This window comes from Pleurodeles waltl, chromosome 9 (assembly GCF_031143425.1).
Source record: "Pleurodeles waltl isolate 20211129_DDA chromosome 9, aPleWal1.hap1.20221129, whole genome shotgun sequence".
NCBI lineage: Eukaryota > Metazoa > Chordata > Amphibia > Caudata > Salamandridae > Pleurodeles > Pleurodeles waltl.
Window position 1 is genome coordinate 620,895,972 of NC_090448.1, and position 25,420 is coordinate 620,921,391.

A 25,420-nucleotide genomic window follows, 5' to 3' on the forward strand; every position below is an offset into this window, starting at 1 on the left:
TTGGCTTGTAGCTCAGCCGCCACCTAGGGAAACCTACCAAACCTGTGCATTTCTGAAAACTAGAGACCTAGGGGAATCCAAGATGGGGTGACTTGTGCGGCTCGGACCAGGTTCTGTTACCCAGAATCCATTGCAAACCTCAAAATTTGGCTAAAAAAACACATGTTCCTCACATTTCTGTGGCAGAAAGTTCTGGAATCTGAGAGGAGCCACGAATTTGCTTCCACCCAGCGTTCCCCCATGTCTCCCGATAAAAATGATACCTCACTTGTGTGGGTAGGCCTAGCGCCCGCGACAGGAAATGCCCCAAAGCGCAACGTGGACACAGCCAAATATTTGAAGGAAAACAGAGGTGTTTTTTGCAAAGTGCCTACCTGTAGATTTTGGCTTGTAGCTCAGCCGCCACCTAGGGAAACCTACCAAACCTGTGCATTTCTGAAAACTAGAGACCTAGCGGAATCCAAGATGGGGTGACTTGTGTGGCTCGGACCAGGTTCTGTTACCCAGAACCCTTTGCAAACCTCAAAATTTGGCTAAAAAAACACATGTTCCTCACATTTCTGTGGCAGAAAGTTCTGGAATCTGAGAGGAGCCACAAATTTCCTTCCACCCAGCGTTCCCCCACGTCTCCCGATAAAAATGATACCTCACTTGTGTGGGTAGGCCTAGCGCCCGCGACAGGAACCGCCCCAAAGCGCAACGTGGACATATCCAAATTTTTCAAGGAAAACAGAGGTTTTTTTTGCAAAGTGCCTACCTGTAGATTTTGGCTTGTAGCTCAGCTGCCACCTAGGGAAACCTACCAAACCTGTGCATTTCTGAAAACTAGAGACCTAGGGGAATCCAAGATGGGGTGACTTGTGTGGCTCGGACCAGGTTCTGTTACCCCGAATCCTTTGCAAACCTCAAAATTTTGCTAAAAAAACACATGTTCCTCACATTTCTGTGGCAGAAAGTTCTGGAATCTGAGAAGAGCCACAAATTTCCTTCCACCCAGCGTTCCCCCACGTCTCCCGATAAAAATGATACCTCACTTGTGTGGGTAGGCCTAGCGCCCGCGACAGGAAACGCCCCAAAGCGCAACGTGGACACATCCAAATTTTTGAAGGAAAACAGAGGTGTTTTTTGCAAAGTGCCTACCTGTAGATTTTGGCTTGTAGCTCAGCCGCCACCTAGGGAAACCTACCAAACCTGTGCATTTCTGAAAACTAGAGACCTAGGGGAATCCAAGATGGGGTGACTTGTGTGGCTCGGACCAGGTTCTGTTACCCAGAACCCTTTGCAAACCTCAAAATGTGGCTAAAAAAACACATGTTCCTCACATTTCTGTGGCAGAAAGTTCTGGAATCTGAGTGGAGCCACAAATTTCCTTCCACCCAGCGTTCCCCACGTCTCCCGATAAAAATGATACCTCACTTGTGTGGGTAGGCCTAGCGCCCGCGACAGGAAACGCCCCAAAGCGCAACGTGGACATATCCAAAATTTTCAAGGAAAACAGAGGTGTTTTTTTGCAAAGTGCCTACCTGTAGATTTTGGCTTGTAGCTCAGCTGCCACCTAGGGAAACCTACCTAACCTGTGCATTTCTGAAAACTAGAGACCTAGAGGAATCCAAGATGGGGTGACTTGTGTGGCTCGGACCAGGTTCTGTTACCCAGAATCCATTGCAAACCTCAAAATTTGGCTAAAAAAACACATGTTCCTCACATTTCTGTGGCAGAAAGTTCTGGAATCTGAGAGGAGCCACAAATTTCCTTCCACCCAGCGTTCCCCACGTCTCCCGATAAAAATGATACCTCACTTGTGTGGGTAGGCCTAGCGCCCGCGACAGGAAACGCCCCAAAGCGCAACGTGGACACATCCAAATTTTTGAAGGAAAACAGAGGTGTTTTTTGCAAAGTGCCTACCTGTAGATTTTGGCTTGTAGCTCAGCCGCCACCTAGGGAAACCTACCAAACCTGTGCATTTCTGAAAACTAGAGACCTAGGGGAATCCAAGATGGGGTGACTTGTGCGGCTCGGACCAGGTTCTGTTACCCAGAATCCATTGCAAACCTCAAAATTTGGCTAAAAAAACACATGTTCCTCACATTTCTGTGGCAGAAAGTTCTGGAATCTGAGAGGAGCCACGAATTTGCTTCCACCCAGCGTTCCCCCATGTCTCCCGATAAAAATGATACCTCACTTGTGTGGGTAGGCCTAGCGCCCGCGACAGGAAATGCCCCAAAGCGCAACGTGGACACAGCCAAATTTTTGAAGGAAAACAGAGGTGTTTTTTGCAAAGTGCCTACCTGTAGATTTTGGCTTGTAGCTCAGCCGCCACCTAGGGAAACCTACCAAACCTGTGCATTTCTGAAAACTAGAGACCTAGCGGAATCCAAGATGGGGTGACTTGTGTGGCTCGGACCAGGTTCTGTTACCCAGAACCCTTTGCAAACCTCAAAATTTGGCTAAAAAAACACATGTTCCTCACATTTCTGTGGCAGAAAGTTCTGGAATCTGAGAGGAGCCACAAATTTCCTTCCACCCAGCGTTCCCCCACGTCTCCCGATAAAAATGATACCTCACTTGTGTGGGTAGGCCTAGCGCCCGCGACAGGAACCACCCCAAAGCGCAACGTGGACATATCCAAATTTTTCAAGGAAAACAGAGGTTTTTTTTGCAAAGTGCCTACCTGTAGATTTTGGCTTGTAGCTCAGCTGCCACCTAGGGAAACCTACCAAACCTGTGCATTTCTGAAAACTAGAGACCTAGGGGAATCCAAGATGGGGTAACTTGTGTGGCTCGGACCAGGTTCTGTTACCCAGAATCCTTTGCAAACCTCAAAATTTGGCTAAAAAAACACATGTTCCTCACATTTCTGTGGCAGAAAGTTCTGGAATCTGAGAAGAGCCACAAATTTCCTTCCACCCAGCGTTCCCCCACGTCTCCCGATAAAAATGATACCTCACTTGTGTGGGTAGGCCTAGCGCCCGCGACAGGAAACGCCCCAAAGCGCAACGTGGACACATCCAAATTTTTGAAGGAAAACAGAGGTGTTTTTTGCAAAGTGCCTACCTGTAGATTTTGGCTTGTAGCTCAGCCGCCACCTAGGGAAACCTACCAAACCTGTGCATTTCTGAAAACTAGAGACCTAGGGGAATCCAAGATGGGGTGACTTGTGTGGCTCGGACCAGGTTCTGTTACCCAGAACCCTTTGCAAACCTCAAAATGTGGCTAAAAAAACACATGTTCCTCACATTTCTGTGGCAGAAAGTTCTGGAATCTGAGTGGAGCCACAAATTTCCTTCCACCCAGCGTTCCCCACGTCTCCCGATAAAAATGATACCTCACTTGTGTGGGTAGGCCTAGCGCCCGCGACAGGAAACGCCCCAAAGCGCAACGTGGACATATCCAAATTTTTCAAGGAAAACAGAGGTGTTTTTTTGCAAAGTGCCTACCTGTAGATTTTGGCTTGTAGCTCAGCTGCCACCTAGGGAAACCTACCAAACCTGTGCATTTCTGAAAACTAGAGACCTAGAGGAATCCAAGATGGGGTGACTTGTGTGGCTCGGACCAGGTTCTGTTACCCAGAATCCATTGCAAACCTCAAAATTTGGCTAAAAAAACACATGTTCCTCACATTTCTGTGGCAGAAAGTTCTGGAATCTGAGAGGAGCCACAAATTTCCTTCCACCCAGCGTTCCCCCACGACTCCCGATAAAAATGATACCTCACTTGTGTGGGTAGGCTTAGCGCCCGCGACAGGAAACGCCCCAAAGTGCAACGTGGACACATCCAAATTTTTGAAGGAAAACAGAGGTGTTTTTTGCAAAGTGCCTACCTGTAGATTTTGGCTTGTAGCTCAGCCGCCACCTAGGGAAACCTACCAAACCTGTGCATTTCTGAAAACTAGAGACCTAGGGGAATCCAAGATGGGGTGACTTGTGTGGCTCGGACCAGGTTCTGTTACCCAGAATCCATTGCAAACCTCAAAATTTGGCTAAAAAAACACATGTTCCTCACATTTCTGTGGCAGAAAGTTCTGGAATCTGAGAGGAGCCACGAATTTGCTTCCACCCAGCGTTCCCCCATGTCTCCCGATAAAAATGATACCTCACTTGTGTGGGTAGGCCTAGCGCCCGCGACAGGAAATGCCCCAAAGCGCAACGTGGACACAGCCAAATTTTTGAAGGAAAACAGAGGTGTTTTTTGCAAAGTGCCTACCTGTAGATTTTGGCTTGTAGCTCACCTGCCACCTAGGGAAACCTACCAAACCTGTGCATTTCTGAAAACTAGAGACCTAGGGGAATCCAAGATGGGGTGACTTGTGTGGCTCGGACCAGGTTCTGTTACCCAGAACCCTTTGCAAACCTCAAAATTTGGCTAAAAAAACGCATGTTCCTCACATTTCTGTGGCAGAAAGTTCTGGAATCTGAGAGGAGCCACAAATTTCCTTCCACCCAGCGTTCCCCCACGTCTCCCGATAAAAATGATACCTCACTTGTGTGGGTAGGCCTAGCGCCCGCGACAGGAAACGCCCCAAAGCGCAACATGGACATATCCAAATTTTTCAAGGAAAACAGAGGTTTTTTTTGCAAAGTGCCTACCTGTAGATTTTGGCTTGTAGCTCAGCTGCCACCTAGGGAAACCTACCAAACCTGTGCATTTCTGAAAACTAGAGACCTAGGGGAATCCAAGATGGGGTGACTTGTGTGGCTCGGACCAGGTTCTGTTACCCAGAATCCTTTGCAAACCTCAAAATTTGGCTAAAAAAACACATGTTCCTCACATTTCTGTGGCAGAAAGTTCAGGAATCTGAGAGGAGCCACAAATTTCCTTCCACCCAGCATTCCTCCACGTCTCCCGATAAAAATGATACCTCACTTGTGTGGGTAGGCCTAGCGCCCGCGACAGGAAACGCCCCAAAGCGCAACGTGGACACATCCAAATTTTTGAAGGAAAACAGAGGTGTTTTTTGCAAAGTGCCTACCTGTAGATTTTGGCTTGTAGCTCAGCCACCACCTAGGGAAACCTACCAAACCTGTGCATTTCTGAAAACTAGAGACCTAGGGGAATCCAAGATGGGGTGACTTGTGTGGCTCGGACCAGGTCCTGTTACCCAGAATCCATTGCAAACCTCAAAATTTGGCTAAAAAAACACATGTTCCTCACATTTCTGTGGCAGAAAGTTCTGGAATCTGAGAGGAGCCACAAATTTCCTTCCACCCAGCGTTTCCCACGTCTCCCGATAAAAATGATACCTCACTTGTGTGGGTAGGCCTAGCGCCCGCGACAGGAAACGCCCCAAAGCGCAACGTGGACATATCCAAATTTTTCAAGGAAAACAGAGGTGTTTTTTTGCAAAGTGCCTACCTGTAGATTTTGGCTTGTAGCTCAGCTGCCACCTCGGGAAACCTACCAAACCTGTGCATTTCTGAAATCTAGAGACCTAGGGGAATCCAAGATGGGGTGACTTGTGTGGCTTTGACCAGGTTCGTTTACCCAGAATCCTTTGCAAACCTCAACATTTGGCTAAAAAAACACTTGTTCCTCACATTTCTGTGGCAGAAAGTTCTGGAATCTGAGAGGAGCCACAAATTTCCTTCCACCCAGCGTTCCCCCACGTCTCCCGATAAAACTGATACCTCACTTGTGTGGGTAGGCCTAGCGCCCGCGACAGGAAACGCCCCAAAGCGCAACGTGGACACATCCAAATTTTTGAAGGAAAACAGAGGTGTTTTTTGCAAAGTGCCTACCTGTAGATTTTGGCTTGTAGCTCAGCCGCCACCTAGGGAAACCTACCAAACCTGTGCATTTCTGAAAACTAGAGACCTAGGGGAATCCAAGATGGGGTGACATGTGTGGCTCGGACCAGGTTCTGTTACCCAGAATCCTTTGCAAACCTCAAAATTTGGATAAAAAAAACACATGTTCCTCAAATTTCTGTGGCAGAACGTTCTGGAATCTGAGAGGAGCCACAAATTTCCTTCCACCCAGCGTTCCCCCACGTCTCCCTATAAAAATGATACCTCACTTGTGTGGGTAGGCCTAGCGCCCGCGACAGGAAACGACCCAAAGCGCAACGTGGACACATCCAAATTTTTGAAGGAAAACAGAGGTGTTTTTTGCAAAGTGCCTACCTGTAGATTTTGACTTGTAGCTCAGCCGCCACCTAGGGAAACCTACCAAACCTGTGCATTTCTGAAAACTAGAGACCTAGGGGAATCCAAGATGGGGTGACTTGTGTGGCTCGGACCAGGTTCTGTTACCCAGAATCCTTTGCAAACCTCAAAATGTGGCTAAAAAAACACATGTTCCTCAAATTTCTGTGGCAGAAAGTTGTGGAATCTGAGAGGAGCCACAAATTTCCTTTCACCCAGCGTTCCCCCACGTCTCCCGATAAAAATGATACCTCACTTGTGTGGGTAGGCCTAGCGCCCACGACAGGAAACGCCCCAAAGCGCAACGTGGACACAGCCAAATTTTTGAAGGAAAACAGAGGTGTTTTTTGCAATGTGCCTACCTGTAGATTTTGGACTGTAGCTCAGCCGCCATCTAGGGAAACCTACCAAACCTGTGCATTTCTGAAAACTAGAGACCTAGGGGAATCCAAGATGGGGTGACTTGTGTGGCTCGGACCAAGTTCTGTTACCCAGAATCCATTGCAAACCTCAAAATTTGGCTAAAAAAACACATGTTCCTCACATTTCTGTGGCAGAAAGTTCTGGAATCTGAGAGGAGCCACAAATTTGCTTCCACCCAGCGTTCCCCCACGTCTCCCGATAAAAATGATACCTCACTTGTGTGGGTAGGCTTAGCGCCCGCGACAGGAAACGCCCCAAAGCGCAACGTGGACACAGCCAAATTTTTGAAGGAAAACAGAGGTGTTTTTTGCAAATTGCCTACCTGTAGATTTTGGCCTGTAGCTCAGCCGCCACCTAGGGAAACCTACCAAACCTGTGCATTTCTGAAAACTAGAGCCCTAGGGGAATCCAAGATGGGGTGACTTGTGTGGCTCGGACCAGGTTCTGTTTTACCCAGAACCCTTTGCAAACCTCAAAATTTGGCTAAAAAAACACATGTTCCTCACATTTCTGTGGCAGAAAGTTCTGGAATCTGAGAGGAGCCACAAATTTCCTTTCACCCAGCGTTCCCCCACGTCTCCCGATAAAAATGATACCTCACTTGTGTGGGTAGGCCTAGCGCCCACGACAGGAAACGCCCCAAAGCGCAACGTGGACACAGCCAAATTTTTGAAGGAAAACAGAGGTGTTTTTTGCAATGTGCCTACCTGTAGATTTTGGACTGTAGCTCAGCCGCCATCTAGGGAAACCTACCAAACCTGTGCATTTCTGAAAACTAGAGACCTAGGGGAATCCAAGATGGGGTGACTTGTGTGGCTCGGACCAAGTTCTGTTACCCAGAATCCATTGCAAACCTCAAAATTTGGCTAAAAAAACACATGTTCCTCACATTTCTGTGGCAGAAAGTTCTGGAATCTGAGAGGAGCCACAAATTTGCTTCCACCCAGCGTTCCCCCACGTCTCCCGATAAAAATGATACCTCACTTGTGTGGGTAGGCTTAGCGCCCGCGACAGGAAACGCCCCAAAGCGCAACGTGGACACATCCAAATTTTTGAAGGAAAACAGAGGTGTTTTTTGCAAAGTGCCTACCTGTAGATTTTGGCTTGTAGCTCAGCAGCCACCTAGGGAAACCTACCAAACCTCTGCATTTCTGAAAACTAGAGACCTAGGGGAATCCAAGATGGGGTGACATGTGTGGCTCGGACAAGGTTCTGTTACCCAGAATCCTTTGCAAACCTCAAAATTTGGATAAAAAAAACACATGTTCCTCAAATTTCTGTGGCAGAACGTTCTGGAATCTGAGAGGAGCCACGAATTTCCTTCCACCCAGCGTTCCCCCACGTCTCCCTATAAAAATGATACCTCACTTGTGTGGGTAGGCCTAGCGCCCGCGACAGGAAACGCCCCAAAGCGCAACGTGGACACATCCAAATTTTTGAAGGAAAACAGAGGTGTTTTTTGCAAAGTGCCTAACTGTAGATTTTGGCTTGTAGCTCAGCCGCCACCTAGGGAAACCTACCAAACCTGTGCATTTCTGAAAACTAGAGACCTAGGGGAATCCAAGATGGGGAGACTTGTGTGGCTCGGACCAGGTTCTGTTTTACCCAGAACCCTTTGCAAACCTCAAAATTTGGCTAAAAAAACACATGTTCCTCACATTTCTGTGGCAGAAAGTTCTGGAATCTGAGAGGAGCCAAAAATTTCCTTCAACCCAGCGCTCCCCCACGTCTCCCGATAAAAATGATACCTCACTTGTGTGGGTAGGCCTCGCGCCCGCGACAGGAAACGCCCCAAAGCGCAACGTGGACACATCCAAATTTTTGAAGGAAAACAGAGGTGTTTTTTGCAAAGTGCCTACCTGTAGATTTTGGCTTGTAGCTCAGCCGCCACCTAGGGAAACCTACCAAACCTGTGCATTTCTGAAAACTAGAGACCTAGGGGAATCCAAGATGGGGTGACTTGTGCGGCTCGGACCAGGTTCTGTTACCCAGAATCCATTGCAAACCTCAAAATTTGGCTAAAAAAACACATGTTCCTCACATTTCTGTGGCAGAAAGTTCTGGAATCTGAGAGGAGCCACGAATTTGCTTCCACCCAGCGTTCCCCCATGTCTCCCGATAAAAATGATACCTCACTTGTGTGGGTAGGCCTAGTGCCCGCGACAGGAAATGCCCCAAAGCGCAACGTGGACACAGCCAAATTTTTGAAGGAAAACAGAGGTGTTTTTTGCAAAGTGCCTACCTGTAGATTTTGGCTTGTAGCTCAGCCGCCACCTAGGGAAACCTACCAAACCTGTGCATTTCTGAAAACTAGAGACCTAGCGGAATCCAAGATGGGGTGACTTGTGTGGCTCGGACCAGGTTCTGTTACCCAGAACCCTTTGCAAACCTCAAAATTTGGCTAAAAAAACACATGTTCCTCACATTTCTGTGGCAGAAAGTTCTGGAATCTGAGAGGAGCCACAAATTTCCTTCCACCCAGCGTTCCCCCACGTCTCCCGATAAAAATGATACCTCACTTGTGTGGGTAGGCCTAGCGCCCGCGACAGGAACCACCCCAAAGCGCAACGTGGACATATCCAAATTTTTCAAGGAAAACAGAGGTTTTTTTTGCAAAGTGCCTACCTGTAGATTTTGGCTTGTAGCTCAGCTGCCACCTAGGGAAACCTACCAAACCTGTGCATTTCTGAAAACTAGAGACCTAGGGGAATCCAAGATGGGGTGACTTGTGTGGCTCGGACCAGGTTCTGTTACCCAGAATCCTTTGCAAACCTCAAAATTTGGCTAAAAAAACACATGTTCCTCACATTTCTGTGGCAGAAAGTTCTGGAATCTGAGAAGAGCCACAAATTTCCTTCCACCCAGCGTTCCCCCACGTCTCCCGATAAAAATGATACCTCACTTGTGTGGGTAGGCCTAGCGCCCGCGACAGGAAACGCCCCAAAGCGCAACGTGGACACATCCAAATTTTTGAAGGAAAACAGAGGTGTTTTTTGCAAAGTGCCTACCTGTAGATTTTGGCTTGTAGCTCAGCCGCCACCTAGGGAAACCTACCAAACCTGTGCATTTCTGAAAACTAGAGACCTAGGGGAATCCAAGATGGGGTGACTTGTGTGGCTCGGACCAGGTTCTGTTACCCAGAACCCTTTGCAAACCTCAAAATGTGGCTAAAAAAACACATGTTCCTCACATTTCTGTGGCAGAAAGTTCTGGAATCTGAGTGGAGCCACAAATTTCCTTCCACCCAGCGTTCCCCACGTCTCCCGATAAAAATGATACCTCACTTGTGTGGGTAGGCCTAGCGCCCGCGACAGGAAACGCCCCAAAGCGCAACGTGGACATATCCAAATTTTTCAAGGAAAACAGAGGTGTTTTTTTGCAAAGTGCCTACCTGTAGATTTTGGCTTGTAGCTCAGCTGCCACCTAGGGAAACCTACCAAACCTGTGCATTTCTGAAAACTAGAGACCTAGAGGAATCCAAGATGGGGTGACTTGTGTGGCTCGGACCAGGTTCTGTTACCCAGAATCCATTGCAAACCTCAAAATTTGGCTAAAAAAACACATGTTCCTCACATTTCTGTGGCAGAAAGTTCTGGAATCTGAGAGGAGCCACAAATTTCCTTCCACCCAGCGTTCCCCCACGACTCCCGATAAAAATGATACCTCACTTGTGTGGGTAGGCTTAGCGCCCGCGACAGGAAACGCCCCAAAGTGCAACGTGGACACATCCAAATTTTTGAAGGAAAACAGAGGTGTTTTTTGCAAAGTGCCTACCTGTAGATTTTGGCTTGTAGCTCAGCCGCCACCTAGGGAAACCTACCAAACCTGTGCATTTCTGAAAACTAGAGACCTAGGGGAATCCAAGATGGGGTGACTTGTGTGGCTCGGACCAGGTTCTGTTACCCAGAATCCATTGCAAACCTCAAAATTTGGCTAAAAAAACACATGTTCCTCACATTTCTGTGGCAGAAAGTTCTGGAATCTGAGAGGAGCCACGAATTTGCTTCCACCCAGCGTTCCCCCATGTCTCCCGATAAAAATGATACCTCACTTGTGTGGGTAGGCCTAGCGCCCGCGACAGGAAATGCCCCAAAGCGCAACGTGGACACAGCCAAATTTTTGAAGGAAAACAGAGGTGTTTTTTGCAAAGTGCCTACCTGTAGATTTTGGCTTGTAGCTCACCTGCCACCTAGGGAAACCTACCAAACCTGTGCATTTCTGAAAACTAGAGACCTAGGGGAATCCAAGATGGGGTGACTTGTGTGGCTCGGACCAGGTTCTGTTACCCAGAACCCTTTGCAAACCTCAAAATTTGGCTAAAAAAACGCATGTTCCTCACATTTCTGTGGCAGAAAGTTCTGGAATCTGAGAGGAGCCACAAATTTCCTTCCACCCAGCGTTCCCCCACGTCTCCCGATAAAAATGATACCTCACTTGTGTGGGTAGGCCTAGCGCCCGCGACAGGAAACGCCCCAAAGCGCAACATGGACATATCCAAATTTTTCAAGGAAAACAGAGGTTTTTTTTGCAAAGTGCCTACCTGTAGATTTTGGCTTGTAGCTCAGCTGCCACCTAGGGAAACCTACCAAACCTGTGCATTTCTGAAAACTAGAGACCTAGGGGAATCCAAGATGGGGTGACTTGTGTGGCTCGGACCAGGTTCTGTTACCCAGAATCCTTTGCAAACCTCAAAATTTGGCTAAAAAAACACATGTTCCTCACATTTCTGTGGCAGAAAGTTCAGGAATCTGAGAGGAGCCACAAATTTCCTTCCACCCAGCATTCCTCCACGTCTCCCGATAAAAATGATACCTCACTTGTGTGGGTAGGCCTAGCGCCCGCGACAGGAAACGCCCCAAAGCGCAACGTGGACACATCCAAATTTTTGAAGGAAAACAGAGGTGTTTTTTGCAAAGTGCCTACCTGTAGATTTTGGCTTGTAGCTCAGCCACCACCTAGGGAAACCTACCAAACCTGTGCATTTCTGAAAACTAGAGACCTAGGGGAATCCAAGATGGGGTGACTTGTGTGGCTCGGACCAGGTCCTGTTACCCAGAATCCATTGCAAACCTCAAAATTTGGCTAAAAAAACACATGTTCCTCACATTTCTGTGGCAGAAAGTTCTGGAATCTGAGAGGAGCCACAAATTTCCTTCCACCCAGCGTTTCCCACGTCTCCCGATAAAAATGATACCTCACTTGTGTGGGTAGGCCTAGCGCCCGCGACAGGAAACGCCCCAAAGCGCAACGTGGACATATCCAAATTTTTCAAGGAAAACAGAGGTGTTTTTTTGCAAAGTGCCTACCTGTAGATTTTGGCTTGTAGCTCAGCTGCCACCTCGGGAAACCTACCAAACCTGTGCATTTCTGAAATCTAGAGACCTAGGGGAATCCAAGATGGGGTGACTTGTGTGGCTTTGACCAGGTTCGTTTACCCAGAATCCTTTGCAAACCTCAACATTTGGCTAAAAAAACACTTGTTCCTCACATTTCTGTGGCAGAAAGTTCTGGAATCTGAGAGGAGCCACAAATTTCCTTCCACCCAGCGTTCCCCCACGTCTCCCGATAAAACTGATACCTCACTTGTGTGGGTAGGCCTAGCGCCCGCGACAGGAAACGCCCCAAAGCGCAACGTGGACACATCCAAATTTTTGAAGGAAAACAGAGGTGTTTTTTGCAAAGTGCCTACCTGTAGATTTTGGCTTGTAGCTCAGCCGCCACCTAGGGAAACCTACCAAACCTGTGCATTTCTGAAAACTAGAGACCTAGGGGAATCCAAGATGGGGTGACATGTGTGGCTCGGACCAGGTTCTGTTACCCAGAATCCTTTGCAAACCTCAAAATTTGGATAAAAAAAACACATGTTCCTCAAATTTCTGTGGCAGAACGTTCTGGAATCTGAGAGGAGCCACAAATTTCCTTCCACCCAGCGTTCCCCCACGTCTCCCTATAAAAATGATACCTCACTTGTGTGGGTAGGCCTAGCGCCCGCGACAGGAAACGCCCCAAAGCGCAACGTGGACACATCCAAATTTTTGAAGGAAAACAGAGGTGTTTTTTGCAAAGTGCCTACCTGTAGATTTTGACTTGTAGCTCAGCCGCCACCTAGGGAAACCTACCAAACCTGTGCATTTCTGAAAACTAGAGACCTAGGGGAATCCAAGATGGGGTGACTTGTGTGGCTCGGACCAGGTTCTGTTACCCAGAATCCTTTGCAAACCTCAAAATGTGGCTAAAAAAACACATGTTCCTCAAATTTCTGTGGCAGAAAGTTGTGGAATCTGAGAGGAGCCACAAATTTCCTTTCACCCAGCGTTCCCCCACGTCTCCCGATAAAAATGATACCTCACTTGTGTGGGTAGGCCTAGCGCCCACGACAGGAAACGCCCCAAAGCGCAACGTGGACACAGCCAAATTTTTGAAGGAAAACAGAGGTGTTTTTTGCAATGTGCCTACCTGTAGATTTTGGACTGTAGCTCAGCCGCCATCTAGGGAAACCTACCAAACCTGTGCATTTCTGAAAACTAGAGACCTAGGGGAATCCAAGATGGGGTGACTTGTGTGGCTCGGACCAAGTTCTGTTACCCAGAATCCATTGCAAACCTCAAAATTTGGCTAAAAAAACACATGTTCCTCACATTTCTGTGGCAGAAAGTTCTGGAATCTGAGAGGAGCCACAAATTTGCTTCCACCCAGCGTTCCCCCACGTCTCCCGATAAAAATGATACCTCACTTGTGTGGGTAGGCTTAGCGCCCGCGACAGGAAACGCCCCAAAGCGCAACGTGGACACAGCCAAATTTTTGAAGGAAAACAGAGGTGTTTTTTGCAAATTGCCTACCTGTAGATTTTGGCCTGTAGCTCAGCCGCCACCTAGGGAAACCTACCAAACCTGTGCATTTCTGAAAACTAGAGCCCTAGGGGAATCCAAGATGGGGTGACTTGTGTGGCTCGGACCAGGTTCTGTTTTACCCAGAACCCTTTGCAAACCTCAAAATTTGGCTAAAAAAACACATGTTCCTCACATTTCTGTGGCAGAAAGTTCTGGAATCTGAGAGGAGCCACAAATTTCCTTTCACCCAGCGTTCCCCCACGTCTCCCGATAAAAATGATACCTCACTTGTGTGGGTAGGCCTAGCGCCCACGACAGGAAACGCCCCAAAGCGCAACGTGGACACAGCCAAATTTTTGAAGGAAAACAGAGGTGTTTTTTGCAATGTGCCTACCTGTAGATTTTGGACTGTAGCTCAGCCGCCATCTAGGGAAACCTACCAAACCTGTGCATTTCTGAAAACTAGAGACCTAGGGGAATCCAAGATGGGGTGACTTGTGTGGCTCGGACCAAGTTCTGTTACCCAGAATCCATTGCAAACCTCAAAATTTGGCTAAAAAAACACATGTTCCTCACATTTCTGTGGCAGAAAGTTCTGGAATCTGAGAGGAGCCACAAATTTGCTTCCACCCAGCGTTCCCCCACGTCTCCCGATAAAAATGATACCTCACTTGTGTGGGTAGGCTTAGCGCCCGCGACAGGAAACGCCCCAAAGCGCAACGTGGACACATCCAAATTTTTGAAGGAAAACAGAGGTGTTTTTTGCAAAGTGCCTACCTGTAGATTTTGGCTTGTAGCTCAGCAGCCACCTAGGGAAACCTACCAAACCTCTGCATTTCTGAAAACTAGAGACCTAGGGGAATCCAAGATGGGGTGACATGTGTGGCTCGGACAAGGTTCTGTTACCCAGAATCCTTTGCAAACCTCAAAATTTGGATAAAAAAAACACATGTTCCTCAAATTTCTGTGGCAGAACGTTCTGGAATCTGAGAGGAGCCACGAATTTCCTTCCACCCAGCGTTCCCCCACGTCTCCCTATAAAAATGATACCTCACTTGTGTGGGTAGGCCTAGCGCCCGCGACAGGAAACGCCCCAAAGCGCAACGTGGACACATCCAAATTTTTGAAGGAAAACAGAGGTGTTTTTTGCAAAGTGCCTAACTGTAGATTTTGGCTTGTAGCTCAGCCGCCACCTAGGGAAACCTACCAAACCTGTGCATTTCTGAAAACTAGAGACCTAGGGGAATCCAAGATGGGGAGACTTGTGTGGCTCGGACCAGGTTCTGTTTTACCCAGAACCCTTTGCAAACCTCAAAATTTGGCTAAAAAAACACATGTTCCTCACATTTCTGTGGCAGAAAGTTCTGGAATCTGAGAGGAGCCACAAATTTGCTTCCACCCAGCGTTCCCCCACGTCTCCCGATAAAAATGATACCTCACTTGTGTGGGTAGGCTTAGCGCCCGCGACAGGAAACGCCCCAAAGCGCAACATGGACATATCCAAATTTTTCAAGGAAAACAGAGGTTTTTTTTGCAAAGTGCCTACCTGTAGATTTTGGCTTGTAGCTCAGCTGCCACCTAGGGAAACCTACCAAACCTGTGCATTTCTGAAAACTAGAGACCTAGGGGAATCCAAGATGGGGTGACTTGTGTGGCTCGGACCAGGTTCTGTTACCCAGAATCCTTTGCAAACCTCAAAATTTGGCTAAAAAAACACATGTTCCTCACATTTCTGTGGCAGAAAGTTCAGGAATCTGAGAGGAGCCACAAATTTCCTTCCACCCAGCATTCCTCCACGTCTCCCGATAAAAATGATACCTCACTTGTGTGGGTAGGCCTAGCGCCCGCGACAGGAAACGCCCCAAAGCGCAACGTGGACACATCCAAATTTTTGAAGGAAAACAGAGGTGTTTTTTGCAAAGTGCCTACCTGTAGATTTTGGCTTGTAGCTCAGCCACCACCTAGGGAAACCTACCAAACCTGTGCATTTCTGAAAACTAGAGACCTAGGGGAATCCAAGATGGGGTGACTTGTGTGGCTCGGACCAGGTCCTGTTACCCAGAATCCATTGCAAACCTCAAAATTTGGCTAAAAAAACACATGTTCCTCACATTTCTGTGGCAGAAAGTTCTGGAATCTGAGAGGAGCCACAAATTTCCTTCCACCCAGCGTTTCCCACGTCTCCCGATAAAAATGATACCTCACTTGTGTGGGTAGGCCTAGCGCCCGCGACAGGAAACGCCCCAAAGCGCAACGTGGACATATCCAAATTTTTCAAGGAAAACAGAGGTGTTTTTTTGCAAAGTGCCTACCTGTAGATTTTGGCTTGTAGCTCAGCTGCCACCTCGGGAAACCTACCAAACCTGTGCATTTCTGAAATCTAGAGACCTAGGGGAATCCAAGATGGGGTGACTTGTGTGGCTTTGACCAGGTTCGTTTACCCAGAATCCTTTGCAAACCTCAACATTTGGCTAAAAAAACACTTGTTCCTCACATTTCTGTGGCAGAAAGTTCTGGAATCTGAGAGGAGCCACAAATTTCCTTCCACCCAGCGTTCCCCCACGTCTCCCGATAAAACTGATACCTCACTTGTGTGGGTAGGCCTAGCGCCCGCGACAGGAAACGCCCCAAAGCGCAACGTGGACACATCCAAATTTTTGAAGGAAAACAGAGGTGTTTTTTGCAAAGTGCCTACCTGTAGATTTTGGCTTGTAGCTCAGCCGCCACCTAGGGAAACCTACCAAACCTGTGCATTTCTGAAAACTAGAGACCTAGGGGAATCCAAGATGGGGTGACATGTGTGGCTCGGACCAGGTTCTGTTACCCAGAATCCTTTGCAAACCTCAAAATTTGGATAAAAAAAACACATGTTCCTCAAATTTCTGTGGCAGAACGTTCTGGAATCTGAGAGGAGCCACAAATTTCCTTCCACCCAGCGTTCCCCCACGTCTCCCTATAAAAATGATACCTCACTTGTGTGGGTAGGCCTAGCGCCCGCGACAGGAAACGCCCCAAAGCGCAACGTGGACACATCCAAATTTTTGAAGGAAAACAGAGGTGTTTTTTGCAAAGTGCCTACCTGTAGATTTTGACTTGTAGCTCAGCCGCCACCTAGGGAAACCTACCAAACCTGTGCATTTCTGAAAACTAGAGACCTAGGGGAATCCAAGATGGGGTGACTTGTGTGGCTCGGACCAGGTTCTGTTACCCAGAATCCTTTGCAAACCTCAAAATGTGGCTAAAAAAACACATGTTCCTCAAATTTCTGTGGCAGAAAGTTGTGGAATCTGAGAGGAGCCACAAATTTCCTTTCACCCAGCGTTCCCCCACGTCTCCCGATAAAAATGATACCTCACTTGTGTGGGTAGGCCTAGCGCCCACGACAGGAAACGCCCCAAAGCGCAACGTGGACACAGCCAAATTTTTGAAGGAAAACAGAGGTGTTTTTTGCAATGTGCCTACCTGTAGATTTTGGACTGTAGCTCAGCCGCCATCTAGGGAAACCTACCAAACCTGTGCATTTCTGAAAACTAGAGACCTAGGGGAATCCAAGATGGGGTGACTTGTGTGGCTCGGACCAAGTTCTGTTACCCAGAATCCATTGCAAACCTCAAAATTTGGCTAAAAAAACACATGTTCCTCACATTTCTGTGGCAGAAAGTTCTGGAATCTGAGAGGAGCCACAAATTTGCTTCCACCCAGCGTTCCCCCACGTCTCCCGATAAAAATGATACCTCACTTGTGTGGGTAGGCTTAGCGCCCGCGACAGGAAACGCCCCAAAGCGCAACGTGGACACAGCCAAATTTTTGAAGGAAAACAGAGGTGTTTTTTGCAAATTGCCTACCTGTAGATTTTGGCCTGTAGCTCAGCCGCCACCTAGGGAAACCTACCAAACCTGTGCATTTCTGAAAACTAGAGCCCTAGGGGAATCCAAGATGGGGTGACTTGTGTGGCTCGGACCAGGTTCTGTTTTACCCAGAACCCTTTGCAAACCTCAAAATTTGGCTAAAAAAACACATGTTCCTCACATTTCTGTGGCAGAAAGTTCTGGAATCTGAGAGGAGCCACAAATTTCCTTTCACCCAGCGTTCCCCCACGTCTCCCGATAAAAATGATACCTCACTTGTGTGGGTAGGCCTAGCGCCCACGACAGGAAACGCCCCAAAGCGCAACGTGGACACAGCCAAATTTTTGAAGGAAAACAGAGGTGTTTTTTGCAATGTGCCTACCTGTAGATTTTGGACTGTAGCTCAGCCGCCATCTAGGGAAACCTACCAAACCTGTGCATTTCTGAAAACTAGAGACCTAGGGGAATCCAAGATGGGGTGACTTGTGTGGCTCGGACCAAGTTCTGTTACCCAGAATCCATTGCAAACCTCAAAATTTGGCTAAAAAAACACATGTTCCTCACATTTCTGTGGCAGAAAGTTCTGGAATCTGAGAGGAGCCACAAATTTGCTTCCACCCAGCGTTCCCCCACGTCTCCCGATAAAAATGATACCTCACTTGTGTGGGTAGGCTTAGCGCCCGCGACAGGAAACGCCCCAAAGCGCAACGTGGACACATCCAAATTTTTGAAGGAAAACAGAGGTGTTTTTTGCAAAGTGCCTACCTGTAGATTTTGGCTTGTAGCTCAGCAGCCACCTAGGGAAACCTACCAAACCTCTGCATTTCTGAAAACTAGAGACCTAGGGGAATCCAAGATGGGGTGACATGTGTGGCTCGGACAAGGTTCTGTTACCCAGAATCCTTTGCAAACCTCAAAATTTGGATAAAAAAAACACATGTTCCTCAAATTTCTGTGGCAGAACGTTCTGGAATCTGAGAGGAGCCACGAATTTCCTTCCACCCAGCGTTCCCCCACGTCTCCCTATAAAAATGATACCTCACTTGTGTGGGTAGGCCTAGCGCCCGCGACAGGAAACGCCCCAAAGCGCAACGTGGACACATCCAAATTTTTGAAGGAAAACAGAGGTGTTTTTTGCAAAGTGCCTAACTGTAGATTTTGGCTTGTAGCTCAGCCGCCACCTAGGGAAACCTACCAAACCTGTGCATTTCTGAAAACTAGAGACCTAGGGGAATCCAAGATGGGGAGACTTGTGTGGCTCGGACCAGGTTCTGTTTTACCCAGAACCCTTTGCAAACCTCAAAATTTGGCTAAAAAAACACATGTTCCTCACATTTCTGTGGCAGAAAGTTCTGGAATCTGAGAGGAGCCAAAAATTTCCTTCAACCCAGCGCTCCCCCACGTCTCCCGATAAAAATGATACCTCACTTGTGTGGGTAGGCCTCGCGCCCGCGACAGGAAACGCCCCAAAGCGCAACGTGGACACATCCAAATTTTTGAAGGAAAACAGAGGTGTTTTTTGCAAAGTGCCTACCTGTAGATTTTGGCTTGTAGCTCAGCTGCCACCTAGGGAAACCTACCAAACCTCTGCATTTCTGAAAACTAGAGTCCTAGGGGAATCCAAGATGGGGTGACATGTGTGGCTCGGACCAGGTTCTGTTACCCAGAATCCTTTGCAAACCTCAAAATTTGGATAAAAAAAACACATGTTCCTCAAATTTCTGTGGCAGAACGTTCTGGAATCTGAGAGGAGCCACAAATTTCCTTCCACCCAGCATTCCCCCACGTCTCCCTATAAAAATGATACCTCACTTGTGTGGGTAGGCCTAGCGCCCGCGACAGGAAACGCCCCAAAGCGCAACGTGGACACATCCACATTTTTGAAGGAAAACAGAGGTGTTTTTTGCAAAGTGCCTACCTGTAGATTTTGGCTTGTAGCTCAGCCGCCACCTAGGGAAACCTACCAAACCTGTGCATTTCTGAAAACTAGAGACCTAGGGGAATCCAAGATGGGGTGACTTGTGTGGCTCGGACCAGGTTCTGTTACCCAGAATCCTTTGCAAACCTCAAAATGTGGCTAAAAAAACACATGTTCCTCAAATTTCTGTGGCAGAAAGTTCTGGAATCTGAGAGGAGCCACAAATTTCCATTCACCCAGCGTTCTCCCACGTCTCCCGATAAAAATGATACCTCACTTGTGTGGGTAGGCCTAGCGCCCACGACAGGAAACGCCCCAAAGCGCAACGTGGACACAGCCAAATTTTTGAAGGAAAACAGAGGTGTTTTTTGCAAAGTGCCTACCTGTAGATTTTGGACTGTAGCTCAGCCGCCATCTAGGGAAACCTACCAAACCTGTGCATTTCTGAAAACTAGAGACCTAGGGGAATCCAAGATGGGGTGACTTGTGTGGCTCGGACCAGGTTCTGTTACCCAGAATCCATTGCAAACCTCAAAATTTGGCTAAAAAAACACATGTTCCTCACATTTCTGTGGCAGAAAGTTCTGGAATCTGAGAGGAGCCACGAATTTGCTTCCACCCAGCGTTCCCCCACGTCTCCCGATAAAAATGATACCTCACTTGTGTGGGTAGGCTTAGCGCCCGCGACAGGAAACGCCCCAAAGTGCAACGTGGACACAGCCAAATTTTTGAAGGAAAACAGAGGTGTTTTTTGCAAAGTGCCTACCTGTAGATTTTGGCCTGTAGCTCAGCCGCCACCTAGGGAAACCTACCAAACCTGTGCATTTCTGAAAACTAGAGCCCTAGGGGAATCCAAGATGGGGTGACTTGTGTGGCTCGGACCAGGTTCTATTACCCAGAATCCTTTGCAAACCTCAAAATTTGGCTAAAAAAACATACGTTCCTCACATTTCTGTGGCAGAAAGTTCTGGAATCTGAGAGGAGCCACAAATTTCCTTCCATCCAGCGTTCCCCCATGTCTCCCGATAAAAATGATACCTCACTTGTGTGGGTTGGCCTAGCGCCCGCAACAGGAAATGCCCCAAAGCGCAACGTGGACACAGCCAAATTTGTGAAGGAAAACAGAGGTGTTTTTTGCAAAGTGCCTACCTGTAGGTTTTGGACTGTAGCTCAGCCGCCACCTAGGGAAACCTACCAAACCTGTGCATTTCTGAAAACTAGAGACCTAGGGGAATCCAAGATGGGGTGACTTGTGTGGCTCGGACCAGGTTCTGTTACCCAGAATCCATTGCAAACCTCAAAATTTGGCTAAAAAAACACATGTTCCTCACATTTCTGTGGCAGAAAGTTCTGGAATCTGAGAGGAGCCACGAATTTGCATCCACCCAGCGTTCCCCCACGTCTCCCGATAAAAATGATACCTCACTTGTGTGGGTAGGCCTAGCGCCCGCGACAGGAAATGCCCCAAAGCGCAACGTGGACACAGCCAAATTTTTGAAGGAAAACAGAGGTGTTTTTTGCAAAGTGCCTACCTGTAGATTTTGGCCTGTAGCTCAGCCGCCACCTAGGGAAACCTACCAAACCTGTGCATTTCGGAAAACTAGAGACCTAGGGGAATCCAAGATGGGGTGACTTGTGTGGCTCGGACCAGGTTCTGTTACCCAGAATCCTTTGCAAACCTCAGAATTTGGCTAAAAAAACACATGTTCCTCAAATTTCTGTGGCAGAACGTTCTGGAATCTGAGAGGAGCCACAAATTTCCTTCCACCCAGCGTTCCCCCACGTCTCCCTATAAAAATGATACCTCACTTGTGTGGGTAGGCCTAGCGCCCGCGACAGGAAACGCCCGAAAGCGCAACGTGGACACATCCAAATTTTTTAAGGAAAACAGAGTTGTTTTTTGCAAAGTGCCTACCTGTAGATTTTGGCTTGTAGCTCAGCCGCCACCTAGGGAAACCTACCAAACCTGTGCATTTCTGAAAACTAGAGACCTAGGGGAATCCAAGATGGGGTGACTTGTGTGGCTCGGACCAGGTTCTGTTACCCAGAATCCTTTGCAAACCTCAAAATGTGGCTAAAAAAACACATGTTCCTCAAATTTCTGTGGCAGAAAGTTCTGGAATCTGAGAGGAGCCACAAATTTCCTTTCACCCAGCGTTCCCCCACGTCTTCCGATAAAAATGATACCTCACTTGTGTGGGTAGGCCTAGCGCCCACGACAGGAAACGCCCCAAAGCGCAACGTGGACACAGCCAAATTTTTGAAGGAAAACAGAGGTGTTTTTTGCAAAGTGCCTACCTGTATATTTTGGACTGTAGCTCAGCCGCCATCTAGGGAAACCTACCAAACCTGTGCATTTCTGAAAACTAGAGACCTAGGGGAATCCAAGATGGGGTGACTTGTGTGGCTCGGACCAGGTTCTGTTACCCAGAATCCATTGCAAACCTCAAAATTTGGCTAAAAAAACACATGTTCCTCACATTTCTGTGGCAGAAAGTTCTGGAATCTGAGAGGAGCCACGAATTTGCTTCCCCCCAGCGTTCCCCCACGTCTCCCGATAAAAATGATACCTCACTTGTGTGGGTAGGCTTAGCGCCCGCGACAGGAAACGCCCCAAAGCGCAACGTGGACACAGCCAAATTTTTGAAGGAAAACAGAGGTGTTTTTTGCAAAGTGCCTACCTGTAGATTTTGGCCTGTAGCTCAGCCGCCACCTAGGGAAACCTACTAAACCTGTGCATTTCTGAAAACTAGAGCCCTAGGGGAATCCAAGATGGGGTGACTTGTGTGGCTCGGACCAGGTTCTATTACCCAGAATCCTTTGCAAACCTCAAAATTTGGCTAAAAAAACATATGTTCCTCACATTTCTGTGGCAGAAAGTTCTGGAATCTGAGAGGAGCCACAAATTTCCTTCCACCCAGCGTTCCCCCACGTCTCCCGATAAAAATGATACCTCACTTGTGTGGGTTGGCCTAGCGCCCGCAACAGGAAATGCCCCAAAGCGCAACGTGGACAGAGCCAAATTTTTGAAGGAAAACAGAGGTGTTTTTTACAAAGTGCCTACCTGTAGATTTTGGACTGTAGCTCAGCCGCCACCTAGGGAAACCTACCAAACCTGTGCATTTCTGAAAACTAGAGACCTAGGGGAATCCAAGATGGGGTGACTTGTGTGGCTCGGACCAGGTTCTGTTACCCAGAATCCATTGCAAACCTCAAAATTTGGCTAAAAAAACACATGTTCCTCACATTTCTGTGGCAGAAAGTTCTGGAATCTGAGAGGAGCCACAAATTTGCATCCACCCAGCGTTCCCCCACGTCTCCCGATAAAAATGATACCTCACTTGTGTGGGTAGGCCTAGCGCCCGCGACAGGAAATGCCCCAAAGCGCAACGTGGACACAGCCAAATTTTTTAAGGAAAAAAGAGGTGTTTTTTGCAAAGTGCCTACCTGTAGATTTTGGCCTGTAGCTCAGCCGCCACCTAGGGAAACCTACCAAACCTGTGCATTTCGGAAAACTAGAGACCTAGGGGAATCCAAGATGGGGTGACTTGTGTGGCTCGGACCAGGTTCTGTTACCCAGAATCCTTTGCAAACCTCAGAATTTGGCTAAAAAAACACATGTTCCTCACATTTCTGTGGCAGAACGTTCTGGAATCTGAGAGGAGCCACAAATTTCCTTCCACCCAGCGTTCCCCCAGGTCTCCCGATAAAAATGATACCTCACTTGTGTGGGTAGGCCTAGCGCCCGCGACAGGAAACGCCCCAAAGCGCAACGTGGACACATCCAAATTTTTGAAGGAAAACAGAGGTGTTTTTTGCAAAGTGCCTACCTGTAGATTTTGGCTTGTAGCTCAGCTGCCACCTAGGGAAACCTACCAAACCTGTGCATTTCTGAAAACTAGAGACCTAGGGTAATCCAAGATGGGGTGACTTGTGTGGCTCGGACCAGGTTCTGTTACCCAGAACCCTTTGCAAACCTCAAAATTTGGCTAAAAAAACACATGTTCCTCACATTTCTGTGGCAGAAAGTTCTGGAATCTGAGAGGAGCCACAAATTTCCTTCCACCCAGCGTTTCCCACGTCTCCCGATAAAAATGATACCTCACTTGTGTGGGTAGGCCTAGCGCCCGCGACAGGAAACGCCCCAAAGCGCAACGTGGACACATCCAAATTTTTGAAGGAAAACAGAGGTGTTTTTTGCAAAGTGCCTACCTTTAGATTTTGGCTTGTAACTCAGCCACCACCGAGGGAAACCGACCAAACCTGTGCATTTCTGAAAACTAGAGACGTAGGGGAATCCAAGATGGGGTGACTTGTGTGGCTCGGACCAGGTTCTGTTACCCAGAATCCTTTGCAAACCTCAAAATTTGGCTAAAAAAACACATGTTCCTCACATTTCTGTGGCAGAAAGTTCTGGAATCTGAGAGGAGCCACAAATTTCCTTCCACCCAGCGTTCCCCCACGTCTCCCGATAAAAATGATACCTCACTTGTGTGGGTAGGCCTAGCGCCCGCGACAGGAAATGCCCCAAAGCGCAACGTGGACACATCCAAATTTTTGAAGGAAAACAGAGGTGTTTTTTGCAAAGTTCCTAACTGTAGATTTTGGCTTGTAGCTCAGCCGCCACCTAGGGAAACCTCCCAAACCTGTGCATTTCTGAAAACTAGAGACCTAGGGGAATCCAAGATGGGGTGACTTGTGTGGCTCGGACCAGGTTCTGTTACCCAGAATCCATTGCAAACCTCAAAATTTGGCTAAAAAAACACATGTTCCTCACATTTCTGTGGCAGAAAGTTCTGGAATCTGAGAGGAGCCACGAATTTGCTTCCAACCAGTGTTCCCCCATGTCTCCCGATAAAAATGATACCTCACTTGTGTGGGTAGGCCTAGCGCCCGCGACAGGAAATGCCCCAAAGCGCAACGTGGACACATCCAAATTTTTGAAGGAAAACAGAGGTGTTTTTTGCAAAGTGCCTACCTGTAGATTTTGGCTTGTAGCTCAGCCGCCACCTAGGGAAACCTACCAAACCTGTGCATTTCTCAAAACTAGAGACCTAGGGGAATCCAAGATGGGGTGACTTGTGTGGCTCGGACCAGGTTCTCTTACCCAGAATCCTTTGCAAATCTCAAAATTTGGCTAAAAAAACACTTGTTCCTCACATTTCTGTGGCAGAAAGTTCTGGAATCTGAGAGGAGCCACAAATTTCTTTTCACCCAGCGTTCCCCCACGTCTCCCGATAAAAATGATACCTCACTTGTGTGGGTAGGCCTAGCGCCCGCGACAGGAAACGCCCCAAAGCGCAACGTGGACACATCCAAATTTTTAAAGAAAAACAGAGGTGTTTTTTGCAAAGTGCCTACCTGTAGATTTTGGCTTGTAGCTCAGCCGCCACCTAGGGAAACCTACCAAACCTGTGCATTTCTGAAAACTAGAGACCTAGAGGAATCCAAGATGGGGTGACTTGTGTGGCTCAGACCAGGTTCTGTTACCCAGAATCCTTTGCAAACCTCAAAATTTGGCTTAAAAAACACATGTTCCTCACATTTCTGTGGCAGAAAGTTCTGGAATCTGAGAGGAGCCACAAATTTCCTTCCACCCAGCGTTCCCCCACGTCTCCCGATAAAAATGATACCTCACTTGTGTGGGTAGGCCTAGCGCCCGCGACAGGAAATGCCCCAAAGCGCAACATGGACACATCCAAATTTTTGAAGGAAAACAGAGGTGTTTTTTGCAAAGTGCCTACCTTTAGATTTTGGCTTGTAGCTCAGCCGCCACCTAGGGAAACCTACCAAACCTGTGCATTTCTGAAAACTAGAGACCTAGGGGAATCCAAGATGGGGTGACTTGTGTGGCTCGGACCAGGTTCTGTTACCCAGAATCCTTTGCAAACCTCAAAATTTGGCTAAGAAAACACATGTTCCTCACATTTCTGTGGCAGAAAGTTCTGGAATCTGAGAGGAGCCACCAATTTCCTTCCACCCAGCGTTCCCCCACGTCTCCCGATAAAAATGATACCTCACTTGTGTGGGTAGGCCTAGCGCCCGCGAAAGGAAACGCCCCAAAGCGCAACGTGGACACATCCAAATTTTTGAAGGAAAACAGAGGTGTATTTTTGCAAAGTGCCTACCTGTAGATTTTGGCTTGTAGCTCAGCCGCCACCTAGGGAAACCTACCAAACCTGTGCATTTCTGAAAACTAGAGACCTAGGGGAATCCAAGATGGGGTGACTTGTGTGGCTCGGACCAGGTTCTGTTACCCAG